Here is a 5925-nt window from a genome sequence, read left to right as displayed (position 1 = left end):
GATAACACATCAGCACAGCTGGATGGTGTGTATAAAGAGAAGCCACGGTTGATTTAGGATAACAGCCTAAATCAGGTGGCTTTTAGACTGCTCTTTTTCACTCTGCTGCAGAACCCCAGTGCCAGAAATTTCAGCAAGAGCCACGCTTGTGGCTGGTCTCTCCACTGCCAGGAGCTGGGCAATGTGCAGGAAAAGACTTCCATTTGAGAAAGCACCTCCTGGCCTCCAAGCTCATTTTCCCAACTCCCAGAGATAAAGGCAGCCACAGATGTGGATACAACTTTAATTTTTTTTTTAAACCATTTGAGAAAGCATCTTGCTGGAGAACAGCTGAAAACGACAGTCCTAAGCACAGTCAGCTCAGCTGGCAGTCTTAAAAATAAGGCCATTGTATTAAGCGTTTAAACTGGGAAGTTAATGGTTTGGCAACAAGGCAGTAGACCAAAACCATTTGGTCTCCTGAGGTTTTCTAAGCAGTCAAGGACCAAGGGCACAAGCTTGGTCCGAGCCATCACAACGCACTGCTTGGATCTGCAGGACAGCGATGAGCTCGGGCAAGGGACCGCCCCGGGCAAGGGGCCACCCGGCCGTCGGCTCCGGCACCAGCAGCCAGCCCACACGGTCAGGTCGCCTTGCCGTGCCCCGCGGGGCTCCCCTCACCATGCAGCGGGGACCCCGGCACCTCCACCCGCAGCGGCACGGTCAGGCACGGAGAGGGAGATCATCGCGGTCACGCTGCAGAAGCTGGATCCTGGCCCCGATCCCCCGGGCACGTGCGAGGGTGGGCTGCCTCGGGTGTCCCGCGAGCCAAGCTGCACGGGGCGGTGGCTTGGGGAGACTCGTTCTTCCCTCCGCTCTACTCCTAGAGGAGAAATAGGAAGGCAAGTGCAATCAATTTGGCATGTATCTATTTACTATGAGCACATACAAAAGACTCACAACAGCTCTCCTCCCCCACCGTTGGCAGGCAGCCCGCGTGTTGGCAAGCGAGAGATGTTATCTTAAGGATACACTGCAATACCCTTAGTCATGCTGGAAGTCTCCTCATCCGTGAGGAAGCCTGCTGAACTCAAGGCCCAGTTGCAGGATGCCGTCTTCTTGCGTACTGTCCGTGGCGACGTTCACCCGGGGCCGACTCCTCCGCGCCACCAGCAAGGAGGGGGGAAATGAGCCTGGTGGAGAGCCACGCTTCCCATGCCTGCTCCCAGAGCAGGGGAGAGGCACCGGGCTTGGCCCCAGGATGCAGCCGACGAGAGCACTGCTCCCACGGAGGCTCTGCCCCGGCTGACTTGGCTTTAACTGACATCGCTAGCTACGCTGCGCTCTCCTGCACGGGGGCTCACGGGGGCAAGCAAGGTTTCTGCGGCGCCTGCCGCTGCGCCGAGAGCTCGAGCTGGGCTTCGGGAAGGAGCCGTGCAGGCGATAGAGCTAAACTCATTTACATAAGCTGAGGAACCACTGCACGGTTGGGCGGCAGAGCGTAGCAATTCAGGGGAGGAATATCAAATGCAGAGCCCGGTGTTAATACAGCCCTCGGCTCAGCATCTCAAGGACTCCGAGGAGAGGAGATTCAGTGAATTCAACAGATTCAACAGGCTTCCAGCAGGAGAAATTGGCTGCAGAGAGCTTTGGGATCATGCCCACGACAGGCAGTTTTGGGTTTCACTGTCAAAGACCTGATCATCTCCTGGAGGCAGGAGAGGACTCCTCCCCCAAGCCGTAACATTTTCTAGAAAAGTAGGTATTGGCTCCTACCATTTCAGTGACTGTCGCATTTAGGAGTAGCCAGAAGTCAGAGCAAGCAAAGCAGTTTAGCCTATTTGGATGATGCTGCATACTGTAAGAGTCCTCAGCAAACAGCAGAGCCCAGACTCCTAAATGTGCTCCAATCAAGCTGTACAGCAGCAAGTCTTCATGAGTCCCTCAACAGAAAACCGGCGTGGGAAAACCGCTGCACCACAGAAATCAGTGCTCCAGGGCACCCGGCGGTGCAGGGCAACACAGCAGGCCAGGCTGCAGATCAGGACAGCGTTTTGGGGTGAGGCGGACACAAAGTCTACCTGACGTCGTGGTCATCTACAAACTGCCAGATGGACTTAGCAGGTTTGCGGCAGCTGTTAGCTATTGCAAGTAGATGTATAGATCTTAAGGCCAAAGGATCAAATAAAATCATTTAATATGAACTCCTGCAAGATACAGGCCACCGAGTTGCAAGTCCATAACTTCTGTCTGACCCTAGGCATATCTTTTAGGAAGATCTTCAGTCTGGGTTTAAAGATATTGGAGGATGGAGACTCTACCACCCCTAAGTACATACACAGATAACCTTAAGCATTAAAAAGTGAGTTGCCACTTTTTTCCCTTCCATCTTCAGCTTTCGGGCAGTATGTTAATATGCCTTTGTCCTCCAAATCAAACAGCCCTTTACTCCCAGAAATCTCATTCCCATGTGAGTACTTAGAGATGATGATCAAATCACCTCTTAACCTTTCCTTTGTTATGCTAAATTAGCTCTAACTTCCTTCACGGTTTCCTTTGGGGAAAAAAGCTTTCCAGGCCTCTGAACCTCCTTCTTGCTGGACCTCTGCCCCTTTGTCCGCTTCCTCCCGCAGACCCGGGGCCGCTCCTGCTCCCGCTCCCGCTCCCGGCGCGGGCTGGGCAGGCCGGACCGCGGTCACCGCGCCAGCAGAGCCCTGACGATTACGCAGGAAGTCAAGGCTGATGAAGTAAGTCACTCTGGTAGGCAGCGAAACAAGTTCTTAGCTGAGCTGCTGCATTTGGAGGCTTCTGAAAAAGCATCTTGCCGTCGCAGCCTGGACACACTAGCACTTGGCCATTTTTCTTGAAGGGGCAACGTCAAGGCCTCCAATAGCGTCCCGAAGATGGGAGGGCTTCCCTTCCCTCTTCCTGTGCTGCCTTGATTACTGAAGTATCATCTGTGCTGGCTTTCCTTCTGCACCCAGCATCCAGGACACCAGACAACGCTGTGTGCAACCAAGTCTGCAATGCGAATAATTAACAGCAATAATTAACCTCTTCGAGTGCTTTTATGTGGTCCAAACAAAACTCTGGGGTGCTTTTGTTTGCTTCCTTGCTGCATGACAACAGCTTGATGGATTTATATTCAGGAAATTAATAAATAGGCAGTATCCATAGCAAGAAATAATTGGGAGGGCTTAGTGTCACTGATTAAATTACCCATTAAAAAAATAAAAGTTCCAGCAAAGCTTTCCTCTTCTTTCCTGCATCTGCACATCAGGAGTTCAATGCCTGCAAGGCCACCTCTTTGCGCACCTTCACGTCGCTCCTTAAAGCTCATCTTTGCTACAATGCTTTGAAGACATTTGGCAGTGGCTGACAGCGAGGGTGACATTTTTCATGCTAATCTTCACCATCACATCACTTCCCTCTGCTGTTCCCACGTTCATTTTCTGCCTGCTCCTTAGTGGCTGCCACCCAAAGCCACCACTTCCATTTTTAGCTAAAGCAGGGATTGTCGGGGTTTGGCCTGAGAATTCAGGTCAGTGGTAGACCCAGAGCCAGCTCATGGGCTTTACCTTGCTGGACCCAGATGTGAGGCTGGCCTTGCCTTGTACATCCTTCATCCCCCGCTGCCAGCGGCAGGCCTTTGCAAGGCGCGAGAAGCCTCTCCAGCGGTCACCACAGGCCGCGGTCGTGCAGAGCTCGGGGCCAGGCTGGCAGCACCGGCCCATCCGTCCCTGTTAACACCCGTGTCTTCTCTTCTTCCCCTCCGCGGGATGAGCGCGGGTGTCCCCTCTGGCAAGAAGCTCACAGGGTTTAAGATGTTCTTGCTCCTTGGAGAGCAAGTCGTTGTGATCGCGGTACGGGCGAAGCACGTGCTTGTCAGCGTGCTCTGCTCCAGGGTTAGGGACACAAGCTGCCAGCGAGACCAGGGCAGCACGGAAACCAGGCAACACAGCAAGGCAGGTACTCCTCTTCCTTAAAGTCTCGCTGGGAGAGAAACTCTGCTTTCAAGCACAGGCAAGAAGCAGTGTTGCTCTTTGAGCCCACGGAGAAGCAAAAGGAAGGGAAGGCCCTGGTGGGCAGGAGCCGTGCTGGCTCTGGGTGCAGAGTAGCGGCTCCCAGGAAAGCGTCATCTTTGCAGCACCCCACCCCCGACCTAGTGAGACCACCAGGACGGGACCAGGACGCGACGGCGCGTGCGGGATCGACGCCAACGCCTGGTGAAGCGCCTGGGTCCCGGCTCCACGGGGACCGATTGCTCTCAGCCGCCGGGCGTAGCTGGCAGTCGTGGCGAAGCACGGAGAGCCCTCCCGCACCGGGGGACCCCACGCTTGGCGGGGGCCCCACCAGCAGCCCGGCCTGGGCGGCTCTTGGCTCCTCGGCTGGAGCGGGGAGCTGGGCAGGGCCGGGAGCGCGGGTCAGCTCGGCTCCCGGTTTGTGAACTCCGAGCTCCATCTAGTGGGACTCGGCCCAGGCCTGCGGCATTTCTGGGGCCTTCTCGGAAGTTTTGGCCGTCACCGTGCATAGCCGAGCCCTGGTGAAATCCCCCCGCAGCGCCGGGAGGCTGAGCATTTCCCGGAACATCGCCCCGCACCGCCGAGCTGACCCGAGCTGGAGCAACGCCGTGCAGAGCAGGGAGCCGCTGCCCGGCCCTCCCGGGAAGCCCTGCTCACCGCTGCTCGGAGCCGGCTGCGACAAATGCTGCCTGACGTACAGCTTGGCCAGCCACCTCTAAAAAATGCACTTTAAGCTAGAGAAAAGGTCAGAGCCACAACTCCCCGTGGTCCCAGCGGACAAGCGCTCTCCCCGGTGGCTTGAGGACACGTCTGCTGTCAGAATCCATCAGGCCTCATCCAGGTCTCCCTGACGCCACCATAAGTCAGGAGCAGCCACTCAGCTGCCCAGAGTCCAGCCTGTGCAGCACCTGTGAGGACAAGGGCAGACCAGGCAGCAAGCTCGGGCAGCGCCCGACAGGACTTGGAGGGCAGCGCTGACGCCAGTGCGGGCAGGGAAAGGTACCCGGAGAGCCTCCTGGGTGGCACGATCAACCCAGGCTGGTTGCTGCAGCTTGGGCAGAGCGGGTAAATCCCACGAGGTGGGCGAGCTCAGAGATCAGTCAAGGAGCCCAACGGCATGAGGACTGCCTGGATTTTCCCCTTCTTCCTAACCCCCGATGCTTTGGCGATAGGAGTCCAGCATAGGTGCCAGCTGCAGCCTTTGCATATTGCTCTTTGCCTCTCTTCTCCCCCAGCCTTTCTTTCAAAGATTTCTCAATAAAACACAGATGGAAATGTTCAGAGGTTGCTTTCATGTGTTTATAGGTTGCTTATAACCTACCTGCTGTGCAAGTATAGTTCCCTAAACTTCTTTAGGTTTAATTTGCTCTATATATTAAGAGAAGGGAAGCATGGAGATTCAAGGCCCGAGGGATGTGCTCAGACACGTCTCCTCTGGGAATTGCAAGGCTGAAACCTTGCAGCTCAGTCCCATATAGGATTAACGTGCCCTTCTCTCCAGAGAGGATATGTTTAAACAACTACTTCTGGCAACGCTCCTTCCCAAGGGACACAATATTTGGTTCTGCTACGGGAGCCAAATCTTGAGCACACATTTTGCACTTCCCTTGGGGCGTGACAGGCGCCAGCCGCGCAAGCCCCATGCCGCTACCTGGCATGGGCCAGGCCCCTTGCCCACATCAGCTGCCCACCGCTTTGAGCAAACAAGCCTCCAACCCCGCACATAACAGGGTAGGCCTCTAAAATGCTGGCAAAAGCAATGAGTTAGGCCCGCCTAGCCTCTGTGTTCAAGTCCGCGGGGTGAGAGTTTCAGCACCTCTCCGCAGCCATGGGATCGCGCCACTTTTTTCCTGTTGAAGAGAGAGCAGCGTTTCTCCAGGAGCAACCCGATCCGATGCGCTGGGACTATGTGAAGGCCAGCGGC

The 5925-nt window shown here is 55.6% G+C and overlaps 1 long non-coding RNA gene across 1 annotated transcript; it reads right to left on the bottom strand.

Annotated features, from left to right (window-relative positions):
* Positions 1–269: 269 nt before the first annotated feature.
* On the bottom strand, positions 270–4418 carry LOC135328885 (uncharacterized). Its single transcript, XR_010390046.1, has 2 exons — positions 1022–4418; positions 270–862 (listed from the first exon to the last, which is right to left on the bottom strand). It is a non-coding gene; the product is annotated as an uncharacterized LOC135328885 (long non-coding RNA).
* Positions 4419–5925: the final 1507 nt, after the last annotated feature.

The sequence above is a fragment of the Dromaius novaehollandiae genome, chromosome 7 (genome assembly GCF_036370855.1).
Source record: "Dromaius novaehollandiae isolate bDroNov1 chromosome 7, bDroNov1.hap1, whole genome shotgun sequence".
NCBI classification, from domain to species: Eukaryota; Metazoa; Chordata; class Aves; order Casuariiformes; family Dromaiidae; genus Dromaius; species Dromaius novaehollandiae.
Note: the sequence above shows the minus strand (reverse complement) of the source record. Positions and strands in the feature narration are given on the sequence as shown.